The sequence below is a fragment of the Arachis hypogaea genome, chromosome 14 (assembly GCF_003086295.3).
Source record: "Arachis hypogaea cultivar Tifrunner chromosome 14, arahy.Tifrunner.gnm2.J5K5, whole genome shotgun sequence".
NCBI lineage: Eukaryota > Viridiplantae > Streptophyta > Magnoliopsida > Fabales > Fabaceae > Arachis > Arachis hypogaea.
Window position 1 is genome coordinate 74,331,343 of NC_092049.1, and position 24,940 is coordinate 74,356,282.

The 24,940-nt window shown below is 38.3% G+C and overlaps 1 non-coding gene across 1 annotated transcript; it reads right to left on the reverse strand.

Moving 5' to 3' along the window:
• Nucleotides 1-22,060: 22,060 nt before the first annotated feature.
• LOC112746095 (small nucleolar RNA R71) lies at nt 22,061-22,168 on the reverse strand. Its single transcript, XR_003173994.1, has one exon. It is a non-coding gene; the product is annotated as a small nucleolar RNA R71 (small nucleolar RNA).
• Between the last annotated feature and the right edge of the window lie 2,772 nt (nt 22,169-24,940).

The following is a 24,940-nucleotide window of genomic DNA, read 5'->3' on the forward strand; positions in this document are numbered from 1 at the left end:
TGAGGTTGATCTCTTCACCCAAAATTTGGGTGATTCCTCCATCCCTGATTGTATGTCTTAGAATATGGATCATTGTTGGGATTTCTAGGACCACTCCCCATGTAATTCACCTGTTCAGAAGAGGGTTGAGCATAATCATAATTATCATTTTGCATAAAGTTACCTGTCATGTCATAAGAGGTCTCTTGGGGTGGATTTTGAGTATTGATAGCTGAGACTTGCATGCCACCCATCTGTTGAGTAAGTAGATGTATCTGCTGAGACATAAGCTTATTCTGAGCAAGAAGAGCATTAACAGCTTCTACTTCCAACATGCCTCTCTTCTGAGAGGTCTCAGAGTTCACAGGATTCCTGTTAGATGAGTACAGATATTGGTTACTTGCAACCAATTCAATTAGCTCAATAGTCTCCTCTGGTGTCTTCTTCTTGTGCAATGAACCGCCTGCAGAAGTGTCTAGGCTCATCTTTGACATCTCTCCTAAGCCTTCATAAAAGATATCCAGTTGAGTCCACTTGGAGAACATGTCCAGAGGGCATTGCCTAGTTAGTAGCTTGTACCTTTCTCAAGCTTCATAAAGAGTTTCACCCTCCTTTTGCTTGAAAGTCTGAACCTCCAACCTAAGCTTAGTCAGCTTCTTTGGTGGGAAAAATTTAGTGAGAAATTCCGTGACAACCTTTTCCCACGTATTCAGACTCTCTTTGGTTGGGAATCTAGCTATAGCTTTGCTTTATCCCTCAGAGCAAACGGGAAAAGCATTAGTTTGTACACCTCTGGGTTCACTCCATTTGTCTTCACAGTATCACATATCTGCAGAAAATCAGATATAAATTGATTTGGGTCTTCATGAGGAAGACCATGATACTGGCAATTTTGTTGCACCAGGGTGACCAATTGTGGCTTCAACTCAAAGTTGTTTGTAGTTATAGGAGGCACCACAATACTTTTTCCATAAAGATCCGCAGTAGGGGCAGAATAAGAGCCAAGCACTCTCCTCTGTTGATCATCCCCATTCGGATTTACCACATTGGCATTAGCATTATTTGCCATAGTGGATTCTGCAGCCTTGCAAAGTCTTGCTTGTTATAAACGTTGCCTGAAAGTTCTTTCAGGTTCAAGATCAAAGTCTAGGAGCTGTTCTTTGTCTCTATTCCTATGCATACACAAGCAGAAAACAAGAAAAAAAAAACGGGACTCTCTACGTCAGAGTGCAGAGAAGTCCCTGTGAGGTAACCTGTGTAAAATAATAAAATAAAAATAATAAATAAATAACTAAAAAAATTTGAAAATTTAAAAGAAAAAATTAAACAGAAAAATTAAAATAGCATTAACTGAGTAACACCAAACTTAAATTCAGAATTTAAGAAAAGAAAGATATTAATACTAAAATATTTATTTATTTATTTATTTATTTATTTATTTATTTATTTTTTAATTTTTTTTTAAAAAACAAAAAAAAAGAAGAAACGAAAAAGAAGGAACAGGGGAGGGGGGCTGGAACAAAAGGAAAAAAATGTAACGGGAAAGAAAAATTAAAATGTAAAGGAAAAGAATTTTTCTTTTTCGAAAATACTAATAATAATAAAAAAAATTAATTAAAAGAAAAATTATCTAATCTAAGCAATCAAACAACGAATAGTTGTCAATCACAGTCAATCCCCGGCAACGGCGCCAAAAACTTGATGCGGTATTTTTATAACCACACTTACTAACCGGCAAGTGCACCGAGTCGTACCAAGTAATACCTTACGTGAGTAAGGGTCGATCCCACGAGGATTGATGGATTAAGCAACAATAGCGTTTGATAGGATTAGTTAGACAGACAGAAAATAGTGTTGAGATGCAATATAAAAGACATTAAACAATATCAAAAATATTGAAGAAAGGCAAGTAGTTAAGATGGGAATAATATATGGAGAAGATAGTTAAGGTTTCAGAGTTATCTATTTTTCCGGATTAACTTTTCTTACTAACTAATTTAATTATGCACGATTTAATTTATGGTAAACTGTATATGACTAGATCCTAATTCCTTAGACCTTCCTAGTCTCCTCTAAAATTCATTAACTGCCAATTCGTTGGCCAATTAATTCCAATTAGAAGGTGATAATCAATTTCTAGTTTATGTGCCACAAAAACTCTAATTATCCAAGAGGTAAAAGGATTATATGTCACGTATCCTATTAAATTCAGATAATTAAAATTTAGGAGAAATAGTTTTCAAGCTGTTGTTCAGGTAAAGAGCTTTTCCAAGTTTTACAAGAACTCAAATAGAAAGAGGGTCATACTTCCGTTCCACCCAAATTCATAAAATAAAGAGCGAAAACAATTCTTAAATTATAAATCCACACATAAATTAAAATAGTAAAAGCAATAAAATTAATCCATAGAAATAGACAGAGCTCTTAACCTTAACAGTGGAGGTTTAGTTGCTCATGGAAAAGAGAAAATAAAGATTCAGGTAAAAATGTACAGAGTTCCAATCTGATGGCATCAGATCCCTTTTTATAACTAATCCTAATAAATTTAAAACCTAATATTTAAAATTAAACTTAAAATAATATCTCTTCCTAATTTAAGATTTGAATTTAAATTTGAATTAATTAACAAGTCTTCAGCTGATGGGTGGGACCACTGGATTTGTCCATTCTGCAGCTTCTAATCTGTGATTTCTGGGCTGGAAACTGGGTCAAAACAGCCTAGAAATCGCCCCCAGCATTTTTATACTTTTTCTGCACGTGGCGCATGTGACGCGTCCGCGTCGTCCACGCATTCGCGTCATTTGTGCAGATTCCAGTCCTCGCGTTCGCGTCAGGCACGCGATCTCGTCATTGTGATTTCCTCCATTCCGCGCGGTCGCGTGAGCCATGCGTCCGCGCCGGTATTCGCTGGTCATCTCTTTGGCTTCTTCTCTTTCTCTGTAGAAACTCCATCAAATTCTGCCAAATGCTACCTAAAATAAACAGTATTGTACAAAACTCAAAATAGCATCCATAGTGGCTAAAATATGATCAATTCTTAATTAAATTCTACAATTTAGATGCAAATTCACTAGGAAAAGATAGACAAGATGCTCACGCATCAAACACCAAACTTAAATCTTGCTTGTCCCCAAGCAAGAAGAGAATCATGCAATAAGGTTTGACATCCAAGGTGAGAAGAGTAGCAGTGTAATGTGATGTGCGGAAAACGATCCGACACAAAACTCACCAGCAAGTGTACCGGGTCGCATCAAGTAATAAAACTCACGTGAGTGAGGTCGATCCCACAAGGATTGAAGGATTGAGCAACTTTAGTTTAGTGGTTGAATTAGTCAATCAAACAAGTGTTGATTGTGTGAAATTGTGTTGACAGGAATTAAATTGCATAGAATGTAAAGGGGAGTGGGTGATTTGCAGGAAATTAAAGGGAACAAAAAGAAAAAGAGCTGAATCTTAAAGTGCAAGTAATGTAAATTGCAGAAACTTAAAGTGCAAGAAATATAAATGACATGAAAAATAAAAGGAGAATGGGAATTGGATCTGCAGGAATTAAACAGGGAAAAGCAAAACTTAATAGAATGAAGAGTAGTTGATGTAATTAGTTGAACCGGATCTCAAAACTAAAAGGAAAATAAACTTTGTGCAGTAATTAAACAAGGAAATTAAAATGGAAACCAATAGATCTCAGGACCCAAGAGACTAGATAACTAAGTCTAGATCTCAATGCCTTCTTAGATCCAAATTTAGAGAGCAAATGCCAAATTAAAGAAGAGAGCAATGTAGAAATGTAAATTCAAGTTCAATTTTCCAGAAGCCGTAGTAAGAAAAACAGAGAGATCTCAAGGTGAGATTGAGACAGAATTTCCTCAATTCTTCAACACCCAAGACTCAAGACAAGTGTAGATGAAATTGAAAAACAAGAAAACTAAGAGGAAGAGAATTCAATTCTCCTTCCCTAAGACTCAGAATCTCCAAACAGCTCAAAACCCAAAAGCTCTCTGCTATGAATACTATGAAAATTCTTAAAGAAAACTCTAAAAGGAAAAGCTCTCTTAAAACTTCAAATCCTAAGCTATTTATACACTTTCTTCAAATGATCATTAAGCCTTGAATTGGGCCTTTAGCCTTGATGGAATTGGGTTGATAATAGCCTCCGTTGATTGTTCTTGGTGTTGGGAAGAAATCCATTAGTGAACCGGGCCATGAACCATTCACGTTTGAGTCAACGTTTGAGGCAAACGTTGACTCAAACGTCCCTTGTGTGAGGCATTATGCAGATGCCCATTTGCTGTCATCCACGTTTGAGCCAACATTTGAGGTCAAACGTGAGCTCAAACGTGGGTCTTCCCAAGTTCCCTTTTTGGCCAACGTTTGGCCCAACGTTTGAGGCAAACGTTGGCACAAACGTGGCTCCTCTAAACCATCAATCAGGAGTGCTTTGCCATGCTCTTTCTTGCCAAAATGTAGCCAATGTTTGACCTCACGTTTGAGGCAAACGTTGGCGCAAACGTTGCCTTCCCCTGCTTCTTCTTCGGCCAACGTTTGCATCAACGTTTGAGGCAAACGTTGGCGCAAATGTTGGCTCTTCCCCAGGGTGTTCTTCATCTGCTTCTCACGTTTGAATTAACGTTTGAGGGAAACGTTAGCTCAAACGTGAATCCCTCTTTTCAAGCCCATTCTTGCAACCTTCCTCCAAGCTTTATTCCACCTATCATCAATCAACAAATGTATCAAAGCTATGCCATAATCATGAGAGTTATTCTTATTCTTGTCATATGAGCAATTATGGCACAAAAACTCATGAAAATGCATCAATTTATCCATGGTTGATTGAATCAAAGGAAACATGAAATTCAACCCAATTGGCTTACTTATGGCTTAAGAAAGTGCATAAAACTAAATGAAAACAAGGGAAAAAGACTAGTGAAACTAGGCTAAGATGACTTGTCATCACAACACCAAACTTAAAGCTTGCTTGTCCCCAAGCAAGAACAGAATTATGTTCAAAGGTTCCTTCGACTAAGATGGATTGAAGAATAACTTGTAATGTCCTGTGAGTGAAGTGATTAAGTGACAGTGGGGTGAACTCTAAACTATATGTTCATGCAAGGGTTTCAGTGCTTACTAGTCCTTACATATTGGAAGTCTTAGGTCCTAGAACTTTCATCCAAATGATATCATGGAGATCTCTCAAAGCGGCTCTTTAGATAAGCTTTCAATCAATACTCCTAAACCAGTTGGTTTTAAGGTATTAGGTGTTAAAGAACCCCTGAGGATTTACTTACTCAAGCCTCTCTCCTTGACACAATTCGACCACAAGCATTTACTAGGATAATAACTCTTTGAGTTCTTGTTTCCCTTTTTTTTCTTTTCTGCCTAGTAATTGATGCTCAGAGCCTTGGGCCATTTTTTTTTCTCTTTTTTTTTTTGCTGCTTCTTGGATCAATAAATGTTTGAGAATCTCCACAATACTTCTTTGAACTCTATGTCCCGCCTATGAGCTCCCATGCAAGTTTTCATAAGCATGCAACCTCAATACATAATCACACAACTAGAACCACCACTTCTCCTAATCTTTTGCTTACCTCAAAATTGTTTAATTCCTCAATCCTTCTTTTCAAAGAACTGTCATGTGATGCCTTCTCGAGAAATTGAGTGCAAGCATGTTTGGAGAGTATAGGGTTGTGATTATTCAAGCATCTCAATTATTAGGTTATAGAAAAACTATATTATGCAGACAGACAGGGGTACAATATCACTTCCAATCATAACAATTTTGAATAAAAGAAAGTCACTTAACAATACAACCTGTTGGGGTTCACTTGCTTCACTCCTTCTCAGCGCCATTGTTGATCTGTGTATCCCTCTTTGTCTCTTTGGCTGATGGTGCTTAATCCTTTCTTAGATTCAAGTGACTGCCTACAATAAACTTTGAAAGTTGCTTGTTCCCCAAGCACTCTAAAATGGTTAGCATGCATGTATGTTTGTGGGCTCTTGAACTTAGATTGGTGTGCGAACACCAAACTTAGTTCCTTGCCTTATATAGCAATTTGTTCATATGCAGAAAACCACATGTGCTCTTAGTAAGAAAACACACTATAAACTAGAAAAGCAAGCTATGATCTAGAGAACAGACTTCGAACTAAAAATTAAACAATTGTTAAGTAGCTTCTCTGATGTTTAGAGCTGGCACTAATTATGCAGAAGGTAAAAATGTATTTTTAAATTAGATTTTTGGTGGAACACCAAACTTAAAATCCTTCACTGTCCTTTAAATTGTTTTGGTGTGTGACACCAAACTTAGCTCCTTGCACTACAGATAACACTACTCTACATTTTTATTGAAATAGCTATGAAAAGAAAACTACCTCAGGTTGGGTTGCCTCCCAACAAGCGCTTCTTTATTGTCACTAGCTTGACATCCTCCATCCTCTGATCATGGAAGTTGAAAATTCTGTTGCCTTTGAGTTTTTCCTCTCACTATGGGTTTTCTTTCCTCTATTTCTTCTTGAGAAACTTCTCTGTGGTGCTTCTTTTTTATCATTGTTTCTTTTCCCATAGCCTTCTCACTTCCTTCCATGATTTCTTTCCATTTTTCCCACCTAGCAACTTTTTCATTGTCCTTCAGGTTGTCTTCAGTGGCTATAGGGAAAGTATTTGCCCTCTTCTCACCCATTTCTGCAAGGTACTCGGCCAGTTGTTCCATCTACCTCTCAATTCTTCTGATTGAAGCATCCTGGTTCTTTGTTGTCACCTCTTGATGCTCCATCATTCTCGCTATTGAAATTTCCAAGTTAGTGATCTTCTGAGAATGGTTCAAATGTATGAGATGGACTGGTGGCTGTGGAAAACCTTGCGAAGGAATTTCACATGCATTGTGTGGGTAAAAGGTAGGTGTTGCAAAGGTATTCTGTGGATTTTGTGGGTTATTATGAGATTGAGGGTGCATGTTTTGTGAGCATTGGTTTTGTTTGGCATTATTGGATGGATGACTTTGGTTGTTTGTGATCATGGGTTTGCCTATGTTGGAACCCCTTTGTTCCTGATGTTGATAATCCCCCATTCTTAGATAAGAATGTGGCTTCCATGGTGGAAATTGTGCATTCACTGTAGTAGAATGTAGAAAATCAATTTGTCTATCTATTGACTCCAATTGTTGCTGAGTTTGATGGTGTAGCTGTTTGTTTTGATTCATGACTACCTTCACTCCCTCAAGATTCATCACTTCCTTTTCTGAAATTGTATTATGTGGTTTCTCAAATGAGTGTTGGTTATTGACTCTTTTGTCATTGAATTCTGCAGTTCCTTGGCCGGTTGCTGTTGCTTTGAGTAGGCCATCTGAGAAGTAATCTACTGCTCTTCTTGTTTCTGAGGTTAATCCTTCATAGAACGCTTGGAAACCCACTTTGTCACTTGCTTTCTTGTATCGTTCCCATGCTTTGAATAATGGTTCTTCCTCTCCTTGTATGAATGGATGTATTCCCTCTTTCATCTTGATGTTTTGTTGGGATGAGGAGAATTTGGCTAGAAACTTGGCAACCAAATCATCCCAACTAGTGATACTTCCTTGGGGAAAGGTTTCAAGCCATTGTGCCGCTTCATCCCTCAGTGAGAAAGGAAATAACAAGAGCTTATAGGTATCATGATTTACACCATCGAGATTGACAGCACCACAAGTCCTCAGAAAAATGGATATGTGTTGTTTAGGATCCTCCAATGGATTTCCACCATAGGAACAATTGTTCTTGATTAGTGTAATGAGTTGCGGCTTCATGTTGTGGTGTTCTTCTTTCTCAGAAACTCCTTCTTCAATGATATCCTTCCCCCTGGCCTCTCTTCTTTCCTGTGACATATAAATCAACAAGCGGAACACACAGTGGTACTTTTGAAAATTGAGTGTATTCAGTTGAGACAAAACTTCAAACAGTTAGTGGATTAGTAGAAGCAAATCCTCAAACAGTTAGTGGGTTAGTCAAAATTAAAGAAAAAGTGCTTGATCTAAACTTCCACCTCACTTAATCATTGTCAATCTATTCAATCCCCGGCAACGGCGCCAAAAACTTGATGTGCGGAAAATGATCCGACACAAAACTCACCGGCAAGTGTACCGGGTCGCATCAAGTAATAAAACTCACGAGAGTGAGGTCGATCCCACAAGGATTGAAGGATTGAGCAACTTTAGTTTAGTGGTTGAATTAGTCAAGCAAACAAGTGTTGATTGTGTGAAATTGTGTTGACAGGAATTAAATTGCATAGAATGTAAAGGGGAGTGGGTGATTTGCAGGAAATTAAAGGGAACAAAAAGAAAAAGAGCTGAATCTTAAAGTGCAAGTAATGTAAATTGCAGAAACTTAAAGTGCAAGAAATATAAATGACATGAAAAATAAAAGGGGAATGGGAATTGGATCTGCAGGAATTAAACAGGGAAAAGCAAAACTTAACAGAATGAAGAGTAGTTGATGTAATTAGTTGAACCGGATCTCAAAACTAAAAGGAAAATAAACTTGATGCAGTAATTAAACAAGGAAATTAAAATGGAAACCAATAGATCTCAGGACCCAAGAGACAAGATAACTAAGTCTAGATCTTAATGACTTCTTAGATCCAAATTTAGAGAGCAAATGCCAAATTAAAGAAGAGAGCAATGTAGAAATATAAATTCAAGTTCAATTTTCCAGAAGCTGCAGTAAGAAAAACAGAGAGATCTCAAGGTGAGATTGAGACAGAATTTCCTCAATTCTTCAACACCCAAGACTCAAGACAGGTGTAGATGAAATTGAAAAACAAGAAAACTAAGAGGAAGAGAATTCAATTCTCCTTCCCTAAGACTCAGAATCTCCAAACAGCTCAAAACCCAAAAGCTCTCTGCTATGAATACTATGAAAATTCTTAAAGAAAACTCTAAAAGGAAAAGCTCTCTTAAAACTTCAAATCCTAAGCTATTTATACACTTTCTTCAAATGATCATTAAGCCTTGAATTGGGCCTTTAGCCTTGATGGAATTGGGTTGATAATAGCCTCCGTTGATTGTTCTTGGTGTTGGGAAGAAATCCATTAGTGAACCGGGCCATGAACCATTCACGTTTGAGTCAACGTTTGAGGCAAACGTTGACTCAAACGTCCCTTGTGTGAGGCATTATGCAGATGCCCATTTGCTGTCTTCCATGTTTGAGCCAACGTTTGAGGTCAAACGTGAGCTCAAACGTGGGTCTTCCCAAGCTCCCTTTTTGGCCAACGTTTGGCCCAACGTTTGAGGCAAACGTTGGCGCAAACATGGCTCCTCTAAACCATCAATCAGGAGTGCTTTGCCATGATCTTTCTTGCCAAAATGTAGCCAACGTTTGACCTCACGTTTGAGGCAAACGTTGGCGCAAACGTTGGCTCTTCTCCAGGGTGTTCTTCATCTGCTTCTCACGTTTGAGTTAACGTTTGAGGCAAACGTTAGCTCAAACGTGAATCCCTCTTTTCAAGCCCATTCTTGCAACCTTCCTCCAAGCTTTATTCCACCTATCATCAATTAAAAATTGTATCAAAGCTATGCCATAATCATGAGAGTTATTCTTATTCTTGTCATATGAGCAATTATGGCACAAAAACTCATGAAAATGCATCAATTTATCCATGGTTGACTGAATCAAAGGAAACATGAAATTCAACCCAATTGGCTTACTTATGGCTTAAGAAAGTGCATAAAACTAAATGAAAACAAGGGAAAAAGACTAGTGAAACTAGGCTAAGATGACTTGTCATCATAATGTTCATGGTTAGCTAGCTTTCTATGCATGCAACAATCACAAAAGAAATTCAAATGATTGATTCCTCTATCTAGCTCATTGTATGAAATCTTTTCTGTATGTTTCTTCCTTGAACAAGCTTGTCATTCTCTTTTTATCTTATCTTCTCAGGTGCTTTGCACCATGATTTGAAAGCTACGACTCTAAATGCTTTATTTTCAAGTATTACCACTTGATACATAAGCACCACAAGCATTTAATCAGAGGACTATTTTAGCTCATTTTGTTTTCTTGTCTTCTTGACTCTCTAATCATTGATGCTCAGAGCCTTGAGCTTTGAGGGAGTACTTTTGCACTTGAGCCTAGCCTTGACTGTAAATGTTTTGTTTTCAAGCTTTTTGCTTGATACATAAACACCACAAGTACTTAACAATTGAATTGTCATTGTTACTCAGAGCCTTCAACTTTCTCATTCTCTCCCTTTTCTTTTCTTGCATTATTTGCAATTGCTTTTTCAAGGTTTTCATGATTTCAAAAATTTCATAAAATGTCCTAGATGAAAACATCAATTAAATAAATCCAAATGCAATTGAGAAACAATAGTCATGCTAGCTTCCCAATACTTATATGCTTATGCTAACTTCTTCTTAAATGACCTTGCTTGTTTATGATCATGAGACTACATTGCTTTGGACTCACAAAAATTCAAGATGGCAATCATAATGTCACAGCAATATATTGTAATTCAAAAAACAAACTATGCTTATTCATGAGGAGCAAGCACACATACATACAAAGAAATTAGAAGACAATCATGCAATTGAATGTACTGGAAATAAGTAAGAGGAAAAAGGAACTTTACCACCTTGTAGTTCATCTTCATTGTTGTTGCCCTTTTTTTCCTACTTTTCTCCCTTCCTACACCAATTTAGACTAATTTCTTGTCTTCAAGCAGCAAATAAAACAGTGGTGGTGGGGTCTATGATGGGTCATGAACGTCTTACATACTGAAATGTAAGTGATGTATGCGGTTAAGCAAGCAAAAATTAAGGATAACACTGCAGGCCAAAGAAGCAAAGGCATTATAATTGTACAAACAAGTGGTGTTGCTGGATACATTGCATAGAAAAATAAGTGGTACACCAAACTTAGTGTGACACTTTCTCTTGGAATTGATGCAAGTATCCAGAAAGATTGAAAATAGATTGTTGCAGGGCAACTCCAAACTTGGAATGTGATCATATGCCAATTTTATTTGAAAAGAAGCTAAGTAAAAGGAACTGTTGTATTAATAACAAAATCACCAAGAGCCAGAGCTGTCACAAACAGGGGCTTCTTGGTGAGGCATTAACACAAACAGTTGCAGAGCATAGAAAACAAAGAACAAAAATAATTACATGAACAAACCAAAACAAAAGAAAATGTCTAATCTAGGTAATCAATCAACCGGTAGTTTGTTAATCACAATTAATTCCCGGCAACGGCGCCATAAACTTGATACACGGAAACTTGTCTCTCAACAATTTTCCTTCGGTAAGTATACCGAATTGTCGTCAAGTAATAACTCACAAAAGAGTGAGGTCGAATCCCACAGAGATTAACGGATTAAGCAATCAATGGTTGATTAATTATCCTAGTCAGACGATTTATATTGGAGTGATAAGCAACAGGAAATGTAAATGGCACAAAAGTAAAGAAAGCAATAAAGTGCAGAAAAGTAAAATGGCAAGTAAAGTAAATGTAAGAACTAAAAATAAACATTTGGATCAAGAGATATTGCAATCCTCCGGATCAAGTTCATTCTCATCTCTTCCTCAATCAATGCGTTCATTGATCTCCTTGGCAATCTTAAGTGATCGAATTACAATTTCTTGTAATTCAATCTCTCAAATCTTGATCAATAGCCAATTCCTTGGTCAATTTCTCATGAGAAGAGATGAAGTATGGTCACTGATTATACCACATGCATTCCCAAATCAAGTGTTGGTAGGATTATAGTCACCATATCCTTCCAACCCCAATTTGGTCCAACATGAGAAAGCATTTCTAGCATGATCTCTTCACTCCTCTTCCAAGGTTCAGAAGAGATCCAAGTATGAATAGTTTCTTTTCCAAGACAACTATCCAATTGGATGAAGATTGAAAGCTTTCTAGTAAAATCAAGAGAAAGAAAGAAGAAGAATAATGAAAACTATTATTGATCCATTGAATCATAATAGAGCTCTCTAACCCAATGAAAAGAGTTAGTTGATCATTGCTCTACCAAAATAGAAAAGAAAGAAAGTGCAGAAAAGTAAAGATGAAGATTGAAACTAAAATTGAAACTTCAAAATTCATAAATGAAAAGTACAAACTAGAATTAAACTACTACTAAGAAAAGAAAAGAAGAGAAAAGGAAGAAGAGTGTAGGAGGGGAGGGGTCCGAAGACCCACTCCCCTTGGAGTGTGCCAATTCACAGAAGTTCAAATTGGTCTTCACTCTCTCCCCCTTCCTTCAATTCTCCATTCTAGAATCCTCTTGAATGTAAAAACTAAGGCCTTTATATAGGCTCTCCTAAATTACAAAATGTAATTAAAAGCAAATTATAATGAAATGAAAATTTCTATTCTAGATGCTTCTTGTGGCCTTGATTGGTTGACACTTGTGGGCTTGCTTGCTTGAGCTTTGAAGTGGACTTGAGAGAGAAGTGAATCAAATTGAGGTCCAAGATGACTTGGCGTTATTGCTGCTGTTAGCCATACTAATGCTGCAAGTGTGGCGTTAGTGCTAAAGTTAGTGTGGCTAACGTCACACTTGCTACCCAGTTGGTGTTTTGGGGCTTAAAAGATGCCTCTGGTTTGTGCTCCAATTTCATGCCCACTATAAAGTATTATATATCGTTGGAAAGCACTGAATGTCAGCTTTCTAACGCAACTGGAATCACCTCAATTGGACATCTGTAACTCAAGTTATGCTCCTTTGAAGTGGACAAGGTCGCTGGCATAGTTGCCAGCGTTACTGGAAAACGTGAGTCACAATAACGTTAGCGATCAGGGGATGAATATTGCCAGTTTCTGAAACTCAAACTTAAATTCCACCCGATACTATTATATATTGTTCGAAAGCCCTGGATGTCTACTTTCCAACGCCTTTAGAAGCGCATCATTTGGAGCTCTACAACTCGAGTTATACTTCTTGGAAGGTGAAGAGGTTAGTTGGCCTTACTACAGGTTGATACCATGTTCATCTTTGCACTTTGGGGGCAGGTTTTCTCCCTCAAATTTAGTGTCCAGCATGTAGTGCCATATATGCTTGGAAAGCTCTGGAATCCTACTTTCTAATGCCATCGGAATCACCTCATTTGGAGCTTTGTGGCTCACGTTATTCTTGTTTGAAGAAGGCATGGTCAGGCTGCCGGGTGAGATTTTTGCCTACGTTAATGTCCACGTTAACTACACTAACGTGGCCATTAACGTGGGTCTTCCTTTGCTTCGCAAACGTTAGTGGCACTCACCTTTTTCACTAATGTTGGCGTTTCCCTTTCCTTCCACGTTAGTTCCCACGTTAATGTAACTAACGTGAAAGCTAACGTGGGTCTTCTAGCCTTCGCAAACGTTAGTGGCACTTACCTTTTCCACTAACGTTGGCGTTTCCCTTTCCTTCTTCAAAGTTAATGCCATTAACTTTCTCACTAACGTTGGGGCTTCTCTTTTCTTCCACATTAGTGCCCACGTTAGTGAAGCTAATGGGGTCTCTAACGTGGGTCTTTTTGCCTTTTGCTAACGTTAGTGGCGTTAACGTTCTCACTAGCTTTCCAAGCTTTCCTTCCTTCCACTTTAATGGCCACGTTAGTGGCGCTAACATAGCCACTAACGTGGCTCTTCTCTGCTTCTTTTGGTCTGAAATCAAGTAAACAAAGTGTATCAAAGTAACGTACAAGATAAACTTTACTATACTAAGTGTGCTAATAATGCTCAAAATCATACTTTCACTTAGTGTGATCTATTTCATCATATTTACCATGTATATTAACTAAAATTCACCTATGCTTGAGATTTTGTTTCATGCAGAGATTTTTCATGCTTTTGCTCTTTTATCAGCAGAAATTGTATGAAAACTAAATTAAAATCTACTAAAAAAGCATAGAAAACTAGGCCATGATGCCCTGGCATCACTTCCTCAAAGATCAACCGCCTCCGAGCTTGCCTAATATGAAGCAAGCCTCTTTCAATTTCCGAATCAAAAAGTGCTAAGCTCGGATTTGGTAGTGAACGCGTCATACAATGAAGGAGATAAGAAACTCATGACATCAATCGACATCTAAACAAAGACTAATCCTAACTAACAATCAAACAAGCAAACAATCAATTAAGAGAAAAATGCAAGTATTCACATATCAACATATTCACACTAACCAATAGAATGGCACACATAAGCAAATCCCCAGCAACGGCACCATTTTGATGAACGTAAATATCCTTATGCCGATTAGAAACTAGTGATAAATCCGATCGTGAGTATAGTCTAACCAACATACGAATACCGCATCAAACAATTCTAAAATCTATGACCGAGAGTATTGATCCCGGGTCGTTCTCCCTAGGAATTGCTTTAGAATGTGCATCATTGATTAGGAAAGCTTTTATGGTTTTGAGAGTTGGTGCAAGAATTCAAACTAGCAAGCAATCACACAATTAATGGAAATAAAAGCCTTGGCTAAGGGTAAGCATTGGAAGTTCCATCATTATAGTTTCCTTCAATTATGATAAGAGTTGATTATTGCTTCACTTAGTTAACCCCCTAACAATGGAGGAAAGTCAAGTGAGAGTAACTAACTTGAGTCACAAGTCCTAGTCTCACCCTAGGGAAGTCTAGTTTTGGTGCACTACAAGCCAATTAGCAATTCTCAATTCATAATCTACAATTGATATCCACTATTCCAGTGTCTCCAATAACTCAACCCCTAAGCCAAGTGAGAGAAATCTACTCCATAGCTAAGGTTGTCATTATCACAAACAATTGGTAGGCAATTATAGAAAACATGAGGAAATTGAGAGAAGAGAATCGAATTAAAGCTATCTATTCCAAACAACCATCAACAATCACACAATTGAATGAAACCTCAATTCATTAATCCACATTCAAATTAGGAAAGTGAACCAAATCTAGATCTAAGAGATTGAACCAAAAGAACATCAATTAAGAGTAGAAGAAGAGTAGATCTATACTTGTAGCAAAACAAAAGGTCAATTAGCAATGGATCTCACCAAGAATTCAAAGGAAACTTGCAATGGAGGATGAAAACCTAGAGAGAAGTTGGAGTTTCTCTCTCTAAAAACAAAATGTAACTAACTTTCTAAAATATCTACAATTATGACTCTCTCCCAACACCCCTAAGCCTTGGTCTTCTTAAGCTTTTCCCTCCAAAATCTGCTCCAAAACAGGGCCTGAAAACCCCTTAAAATCACTGGGCATGTGTTTCATTTAAAAAAATCATGTGCGCATATCGGCGCGTATGCGTACTGCGCGCGTGCGCGTCCTTGGGCTCTTTTGCGATCTGTGCGCAGGCGTACGTTGCGCGCGAGCGCCATAAGGGATATGGCCCAGCCATATAAGTGCGTCGGCTCCTCGCTCAGCTCCACTGCGCTGGCTCTGGATGAGCGCATCCGCGCGTACGCGCATGGTGCGCGTGCGCGCGCATGTCCAAACTTCAATTCTTTGATTTGTTTCAAGCTCCTTCCATGAATGCATGCTTCCTCCATTCCCCTTGGCCATTTTTTTGCCCTATAACTTCTTAAATCACTTAACAAACGGATCAAGGCATCTAATGGTAACAGAGGAGGACTACAATATCTCAATTTTGATGCAAAAGAAGCATATTTTCATCTATGAGGTAAAATGGGAAAGAGACACGAAATCATGCAGTTTTATATGAATAAGTGTGGAAGATCATTGATAAAACCCTTAGATTGTATGCATGATAAGCCCTAAAAACGGGGTTTATCAGGGTCGATCCCACTGACATTGTCGGCTTGAAGCAAGCTATGGTCATCTTGTAAATCTCAGTCAGGCGGATTCAAATGGTTATGGATAATTGATAATTAAAATATGAATAAAACATAAAATAGGATAGAGATACTTATGTAATTCATTGGTGAGAATTTCAGATAAGCGTATGAAGATGCTTTGTTCCTTCTGAACCTCTGCTTTCCTATTGCCTTCTTCCAATCATTCATACTCCTTTCCATGGCAAGATGTATGCTGGGTTTCACCGTTGTCAATGGCTACCTCCCGTCCTCTCAGTAAAAATGTTCCAAATGCGCTGTCACCGCACGGCTAATCAGCTATTGGTTCTCGATCATGTTGGAATAGGATCCATTGATCCTTTTGCGTCTGTCACTAGGCCCAACACTCGCGAGTTTGAAGCTCATCATAGTCATCCCTTCCCTGATCCTACTCGGAATACCACAGACAAGGTTTAGAATTTCCGGATCTCAGGAATGGCCGCCAATTGATTCTAGCCTATACCATGAAGGTTCTAATCTTAGATTAGAAACCCAAAAGATACACATTCAAGCTTGTTTGCATGTAGAACGGAAGTGGTTGTCAGGCACGCGTTCATAGGTGAGAATGGTGATGAGTGTCACATATCATCACATTCATCATGTTGAAGAACTAATGGATATCTTAGAACAGAAATAGGCTTGAGTTGAATAGAAAAACAATAGTACTTTGCATTAATTCATGAGGAACAACAGAGCTCCACACCTTAATCTATGGTGTGTAGAAACTCCACCATTGAAAATACAAAAGTGATAATGGTGATCATTGGCTTCGGCCCCAGAGAGGGAACCAAAAGAACCAAGATCAAAAGTATGATCAAGTGTGTAAAATACAATAGCAAAAAGTCCTATTTGTAGAAAACTAGTAACCTAGGGTTTACAGAAATGAGTAAATGATGCGGAATCCACTTCAGGGCCCACATGGTGTATGCTTGGGCTGAACGTTGAAGCTTTCACGTGTAGAGGCTTTTCTTGGAGTTAAACGCCAGCTTTTATGCCAGTTTGGGCGTTTAACTCCAGCTTTTATGCCAGTTCTGGCGTTTTGACGCTAGAATTTCTATGCTGACTTGGAATGCCTGTTTGGGCCATCAAATCTCGGGCAAAGTATGGACTATTATATATTTCTGGAAAGCCCAGGATGTCTACTTTCCAACCCAATTGAGAGCGCGCCAATTGGGCTTTTGTAGCTCCATAAAATCCACTTCAAGTGCAGGGAGGTCAGAATCCAACAGCATCTGCAGTCCTTTTTCAGCCTCTGAATCAGATTTTTGCTCAGGTCCCTCAATTATGGATTAAGGTCAATTATGCTTGCTTGACTTACTCCTCGATGGTTGGGGTTAGCTAAGTGAGATTAACTCATGGTAATTACCATAGTTGTGGTAATGGCAAGGAAGGGATTCCATAACTCATCCCAAGTCAAGGTTTCTCTTATGTTTTGAACCACTTTTCCATCACTTTATAGCCTTACTTGTTTATATTGCATAAGTTCTTTTATTCCTTCATTGCTTTGTTAATTGCAATTTTGTCTAGTTCTTTTATCTCTTTATTTGTTTATTGCAATCATTGAAAACCCTTGGCTTTCCTGCAACCAAAATTGTATGCACTCATCGGAATTAGTTCCTAGGGAGAATGACCCGGGAGTCTAATACTCTTGGTTAATTTGAATTGAATTGTGAAAATCTTTAGAATGATAATTTGATTATTGGCCAATTGTTGGTTCGGAGCTATACTTGCAACGAAATATTTATTTGGAGAAAATCCTAGCCTACAATTTGGCTTATATCACTTATCTCATTTAGTCATCTCTAACAATGGAAGAAGGTACAGAACTATCTTCACATGAGAGAAAGTCAAATAAGATTAGTTAACCTCGATCCAAAAAGTCCTAATCAACCTACTAATTGAATTAGCAAGAGCTTAGAGTCAATGGAAACAATATTAACTAATAACCCTAGATCACCAATCCAAATTGGGTATTAATGACTCAAGATTGCCTAATTCCTCTTTCCAAGCCAAGAATGCTGAAAGATCTACTCTAACATCCTTCCAAGCATTTCTTCAAACACTTGGAGGGCATAAAAAAAAAGCATGGTAAATTGACAACAAGAATATTATATCCACAACTACCCAATTGCAAGGAAAAAATAACAATAACTCAATTAAACAAAATTGAACATGAATTACCTCAAATTGCATTAAAAGAAATTGAAATAGACAAGAGTGCTCACAACATAAAAGTAACCAAAATGAGGAATTAACAAGAAGACATAGGAGAAAGGGGGGTTGGTAACAGCATCTCCACACTTAAAGCTTAGAACCATCCTCGGTGCCATCAGTCAGGAACAAAGGGGGGTTGGTAACAGCATCTCCACAGTCGGGGTCGTCATGGCTCCCGGTGCTGGTAGGTAAGGTGGAGTCCAGAGTGTCTGGTTCTTCTTCAAGTGGGTGGTTGCCAACAATCATCTCCTTGAGGTATGTAAATCGGCGCTTGTTATGGCGCTCCATTTGCTTTGCCTGCCAGTTGATGAGCGGATAATTTATACGCTTTTTGGCATTGTTTTTAGTATGTTTTTAGTATATTTTAATTAGTTTTTATTATATTTTTATTAGTTTTTATTGAAAAATCACATTTCTGGACTTTACTATGAGTTTGTGTGTTTTTCTATGATTTCAGGTATTTTCTGGCTGAAATTGAGGGACCTGAGCAAAAATCTGATTTAGAGGCTGAAAAAGGACTGCAGATACTGTTGGATTCTGACCTCCCTGCACTCAAAATGGATTTTCTGGAGCTACAGAAGCCCAATTGGTGTGCTCTCAATTGCGTTGAAAATTAGACATCCTGGGCTTTCCAGCAATATATAATAGTCTATACTTTGCCTGAGATTTGATTGCCCAAATAGGCGTTCCAAATCAGCTCAAGAATTCTGGCATTTAACGCTGGAACTAGCACAAAAGCTAGAGTTAAACGCCCAAACTAGCACAAAAGCTGGCGTTTAACTCCAAGAAAAGTCTCTACACATGGAAGCTTCAATGCTTAGTCCAAGCACACACCAAGTGGGCCCGGAAGAAGATTTCTGCATTAATTACTGATTTTTGTAAACCCTAGGCTACTAGTTCCCTATAAATAGGACCTTATACTATTGTATTTTCATCTTTGGACGTTTAGTCCCTAGACCTTGGAGGCTGGCCATTCGGCCATGCTTACACCATTATCACTTTTGTATTTTCAACGGTGGAGTTTCTACACACCATAGATTAAGGTGTAGAGCTCTACTGTTCTTCATGAATTAATATAAGTACTATTGTTTTTCTATTCAACTTAAGTCTATTTCTTCTCCAAGATATTCATTCGCACCTAAGAACATGATGAATGTGATGATTATGTGACACTCATCACCATTCTCACCTATGAACGCGTGACTGACAACCACTTCCGTTCTACATGCAAACAAGCTTGAATGCATATCTCTTGGGTTCCTAATCTTAGACTGGAACCTTCGTGGTATAGGCTAGAATTATTGGCGGCCATTCCTGAGATCCGGAACGTCTAAATCTTGTCTGTGGTATTCTGAGTAGGATCTGGGAAGGGATGACTGTGGCGAGCTTCAAACTCGCAATTGTTGGGCGTGTGACAGACGTAAAAGGATCAATGGATCCTATTCCAACATGATCGAGAACCGACAGATGATTAGCCATGCGGTGACAGTGTATTTGGAACGTTTTCACTGAGAGGACGGGAAGTAGCCATTGACAACGGTGATGCCCAACATAAAGCTTGCCATGGAAAGGAGTATGAATGATTGGAAGAAGGCAATCGGAAAGCAGAGGTTCAGGAGGAACAAAGCATCTTCATACGCTCATCTGAAATTCCAACCAAAGAATTACATAAGTATCTCTATCTTTATTTTATGTTTTATTTATCTTTTAATTATCAATTCTCCATCACCATCTGAATTCGCCTAACTAAGATTTACAAGGTGACCATAGCCTGCTTCAAGCCGACAGTCTCCGTGGGATCGACCCTTACTCACGTAAGGTATTACTTGGACGACCCAGTGCACTTGCTGGTTAGTTGTGCGGAATGTGATAAAGTGTGATTCATGTTTAAGAGCTCTAAGTCCTTTGGCTCCATTGTTGATTATCACAATTTTGTGCACCAAGTTTTTGGCGCCGTTGTCAGGGATTGTTCGAGTTTGGACAACTGACGGTTCATCTTGTTGCTTAGATTAGGTACTTTTCTTTTTATTTTTCAGAATTTTTAAGAATGAATTCTAGAGTTTCAAGGTGATGTTCTTATCATCACAAAAGCTGATTGATTCTCATCAATTTAGCTGCTGAATGTCCTGCTGAAGCTTGGATTGCCATGTCTAATCTTTTTAGACTGAAGCTTTAGACTAACATTGCATGATTCCTGGAATTCTCATTAAAAGTTTTGAATCACTTTATTTTATTTTCCACTAAATTTTCAAAAAATCACAAAAAAAAAATTATAAAACCATAAAATCAAAAATAATTTTATGTTTCTTGTTTGAGTCTAGTATCAATTTTTAAGTTTGGTGTCAATTGCATGTCTTTATTCTTCTTGCATTTTTTGGATACATGCATTATGTTCTTCATTAATCTTCAAGTTGTTCTTGATGATTTCATTGCTCTTATCTTTAAATTCTCTTGTTTTGTGTGTTTTGTTGTTTCTCATATGCATTCTCAATTTGTTAGTGTCTCTTATATGAAAATTTTTAAGTTTGGTGTCCTGCATACATTGTTTGTTTGATTTGAGTTTCCTAAGATCAATTGTATTTTGATTGTTTCTCATCATTGAAAAATTCAAAAAAAATTCTCAAAACTATGTCTTTTCAAGTCAATAATACAGAGAATTGAAGATTCAGAACATTCAGCAGAGGAATCAAACAGAAAAAGCTGGGCGTTCAAAACGCCCAGTGAAGAAGGAAAACTGGCGTTTAAACGCCAGCCAGGTACCCTGGCTAGGCGTTTAACGCCCAAAAAGGTAGCACTTTGGGCGTTAAACGCCAGAATGGATGCCATTCTGGGCGTTTAACGCCAGAAGGACACTAGAGGGAAGATTTTGTTTTTAATTCAAATCTTTTTCAAATTTTCATAATTTTTCAAAATCAAATCTTTTTCAAATCATATCTTTTCAATCATATCTCTTCAAAATCAATTTCTTTCCATTTTTTTATTATTTTCGAAAATCCTTGCTACTATTAATGATTTACTTTAAAATTTTCAAGTTGTTACTTGCCTATTAAATTTTAAATTTTAAATTTTAAGAATCATATCTTTTAATTTCTTGTTAGTCAAGTAATCAACTTTAATTTTTAAACTTTCTTTTTGAAAATTGATTTTCAATCGTATCTTCTCAATCATATCTTTTCAATCACATCTTTTACAAAATTAACTCTCAATCATATCTTTTAGATTTCTAATTTCAAAATCTTTTTCAAAAATCACTTAATTACTTTCCTAATCTTAATTTTTGAAAATCTTAATCAAATTTTCAAATATCTTTTAATTATTTCAAAATCTTTTTAATTTATTTTCGAAAATTCTTCCCCTCTTCTCACATCCTTTTATTTAAGGGACTAACACTCCTCCTCAAGGTGCAATTCGAACTCTATCCCTCTTGATAAGTTCGAATTCTCTTCTATCTACCTCCTCCTTCTATTCTTCTTTTCCTCTGACACCTCAAGGAATCTCTATATTGTGACATAGAGGATTCCCTACTTTCTTGTTCTCTTCTCTTTCATATGAGCAGGAACAAAGATAAAGGCATACTTGTTCAAGCTGATCCTGAACCTGAAAGGACCTTGAAGAGAAAGCTAAGAGAAGCTAAAGTACAATTCTCTCTAGAGGGCCTAACAGAGCTTTTCAAGTAAGAAGAAACCATGGCAGCCGAAAACAACAATGCCAACATTGCAAGGAAGGTTCTTGGTGACTTTACTGCACCTACTCCCCACTTCTATGGGAGAAGCATCTCAATCCCTGCCATTGGAGCAAACAACTTTGAGCTTAAGCCTCAATTAGTTTTTCTAATGCAACAGAATTGCAAGTTTCATGGACTTTCATTGGAAGATCCTCATCAGTTCTTAGCTAAATTCTTGCAAATTTGTGACACTGTCAAGACCAATGGGGTTGATCCCGAGGTCTACAAGCTTATGCTCTTCCCCTTTGCTGTAAGAGACAGAGCTAGAACATGGTTGGATTCACAACCTAAAGAAAGCCTAAACTCTTGGGAAAAGCTAGTTAATACCTTCTTGGCAAAGTTCTTTCCACCTCAAAAATTGAGCAAGCTTAGAGTGGAAGTCCAAACCTTCAGACAGAAGAAAGGTGAATCCCTCTATGAAGCTTGGGAAAGATACAAGCAATTGATCAGAAGGTGTCCTTCTGACATGCTTTTTGAATGGAGCATCATAGGTATCTTCTATGATGGTCTGTCTGAACTATCTAAGATGTCATTGGACAGCTCTGCTGGAGGATCTCTTCATCTGAAGAAGATGCCTGCAGAAGCTTAGGAACTCATTGAAATGGTTGTAAATAACCAATTCTTGTACACTTCTGAAAGGAATCCTGTGAATAATGGGACAACTCAGAAGAAGGGAGTTATTGAGATTGATACTCTGAATGCCATATTGGCTCAGAATAAAATATTGACCCAACAAGTCAATATAATTTCTCAGAGTCTGTCTGGAATGCAAGCAGCAACAGGCAGTACTAAGGAAGCTTCCTCTGAAGAAGAAGCTTATGATCCTGAGAACCCAGCAATGGAAGAGGTGAATTACATGGGAGAACCCTATGGAAACACCTATAATCCTTCATGGAGAAATCATCCAAATCTCTAATGGAAGGATCAACAGAGACCTCAACAAGGTTTCAACAACAGACAGAGAATTCTAAGCAAAGCCACTCTGACTTAGCAACCATTGTCTCTGATCTAATCAAAACCACTCAAAGTTTCATGACTGAAACAAGGTCCTCCATTAGAAATTTGGAGGCACAAGTGGGTCATCTGAGTAAGAAAATTACTGAACTCCCTCTTAGTACTCTCCCAAGCAATACAGAAGAGAACCCAAAGAGAGAGTGCAAGGCCATAAACACGTCTCACATGGTCGAACCTGGAGAGGAGGAAGAGGCAGTGATCTCCACTGAGGAAGACCTCAATGGACGTCCACTAACCTTCATGGAGTTCCCTGATGAGGAACCATTGGAATCTGAGGCTCACACAGAGATAATAGAGATTCCATTGAATTTACTTCTGCCATTCATGAGCTCTCATGAGTATTCTTCCTCTGAAAAAGATGAAGATGTTACTGAAGAGCAAGTTGCTAAGTACCTTGGAGCAATCATGAAGTTAAATGCCAGGTTGTTTGGTAATGAGACTTGGGAGGATGAACCTCCATTGCTCATCAAAGAACTGGATGACTTGACTAGGCAGAAATTACCTCTGAAGAGACAAGACCCTGGAAAATTCTCAATCCCTTGTACCATAGGCACCATGACCTTTGAGAAGGCCCTGTGTGACCTGAGGTCAAGTATAAACCTTATGTCTCTCTCTGTAATGGAGAAGCTAGGGATCATTGAGGTACAAGCTGCTAGAATCTCACTAGAGATGGCAGACAATTCAAAGAAATAGGCTTATGGACTTGTAGAGGATGTCTTGGTAAAGGTTGAAGGCCACTACATCCCTGCTGACTTCATAATCCTAGAGAGTGGAAAGTGTATGGATGAATCCATCATCCTTGGTATACCCTTCCTAGCCACAGCAAAAGCTGTGATTGATGTAGACAGAGGAGAATTAGTCCTTCAAGTGAATAAGGACTCCCTTGTGTTTAAGGCTCAAGGATCTCCCTCTGTAACCATGGAGAGGAAGCATGAAAAGCTTCTCTCAATACAGAGTCAAACAAAATCCCCACATTCAAACTCTAAGTTTGGTGTTGGGAGGCCACAACTAAACTCTAAGTTTGGTGTTGAGAGGTCATCACCATGCTCTAAGTATCTGTGAGGCTCCATGAGAGCCCACTGTCAAGCTACTGACATTAAAGAAGCACTTGTTGGGAAGCAACCCAAGTTTATTTATTCTCCATTGTTATTTTATGTTTTCTATAGGTTGATGATCATGTGAAGTCATAAAAACAATTGAAAAAGCAAAAACAAAAGGAAAAATAGAATGAAAAATAGAACACCCTGGAGGAGAAACTTACTGGCGTTTAAACGCCAATAAGGGTAGCAGAATGGGCGTTAAACGCCCAATATGGCACCATTTTGGGCATTTAACACCAGAAATGGGCACCAGACTGGCATTTAACGCCAGGAATGGGCAAGAAGCTGGCATTAAATGCCAAAAATGGGCAGCAACCTGGCGTTTAATGCTAGGATTGGCAGCAAGGGGCATTTTGCACGCCACATGGTGCAAGGATGAGAAATCCTTGACACCTCAGGATCTGTAGACCCCACAAGATCCCCACCTACCTCATCTCTCTCTTTTTTCTTCACCCATTCACCAATCACCTCAATACCTCTTCCCCAAAAAACCCCTCACCTATCAAATCCCACTATTCTCTTCACCACTCACATCCATCCTTCATAAAACCCCACCTACCTCACCATTCAAACTCAAACCACTTTCCCACCCAAACCCACCCATAATGGCCGAAGCATACCCCCCTCTCCACTCCTATATAAACCCATCTTCACTCCTTCATTTTCACACAACATACACACTACCTATCCCCCTTGGCCGAAACACAAAGCCTCCTCCATCTCCTCTGTTTCTTCTTCTTCTACTCTCTTCTTTCTTCTTTTGCTCGAGGACGAGCAACCTTTTAAGTTTGGTGTGGTAAAAGCTAAAGCTTTTTTTTTGTTTTTCCATAACCATTAATTGCACTAAAGGCTGGAGAAACCTCTAGAAAGAGGAAAGGGAAGGCAAAAGCTTCTACCTCCGAGTCATGGGAGATGGAGAGATTCCTCTCAAGGGTGCATCAAGACCACTTCTATGAAGTTGTGGCCAAGAAGAAAATGATCCCCGAGTTCCCTGATGAGGAACCATTGGAATCTGAGGCTCACACTGAGACAATAGAGATTCCATTGAATTTACTTCTGCCATTCATGAGCTCTGATGAGTATTCTTCCTCTGAAAAAGATGAAGATGTTACTGAAGAGCAAGTTGCTAA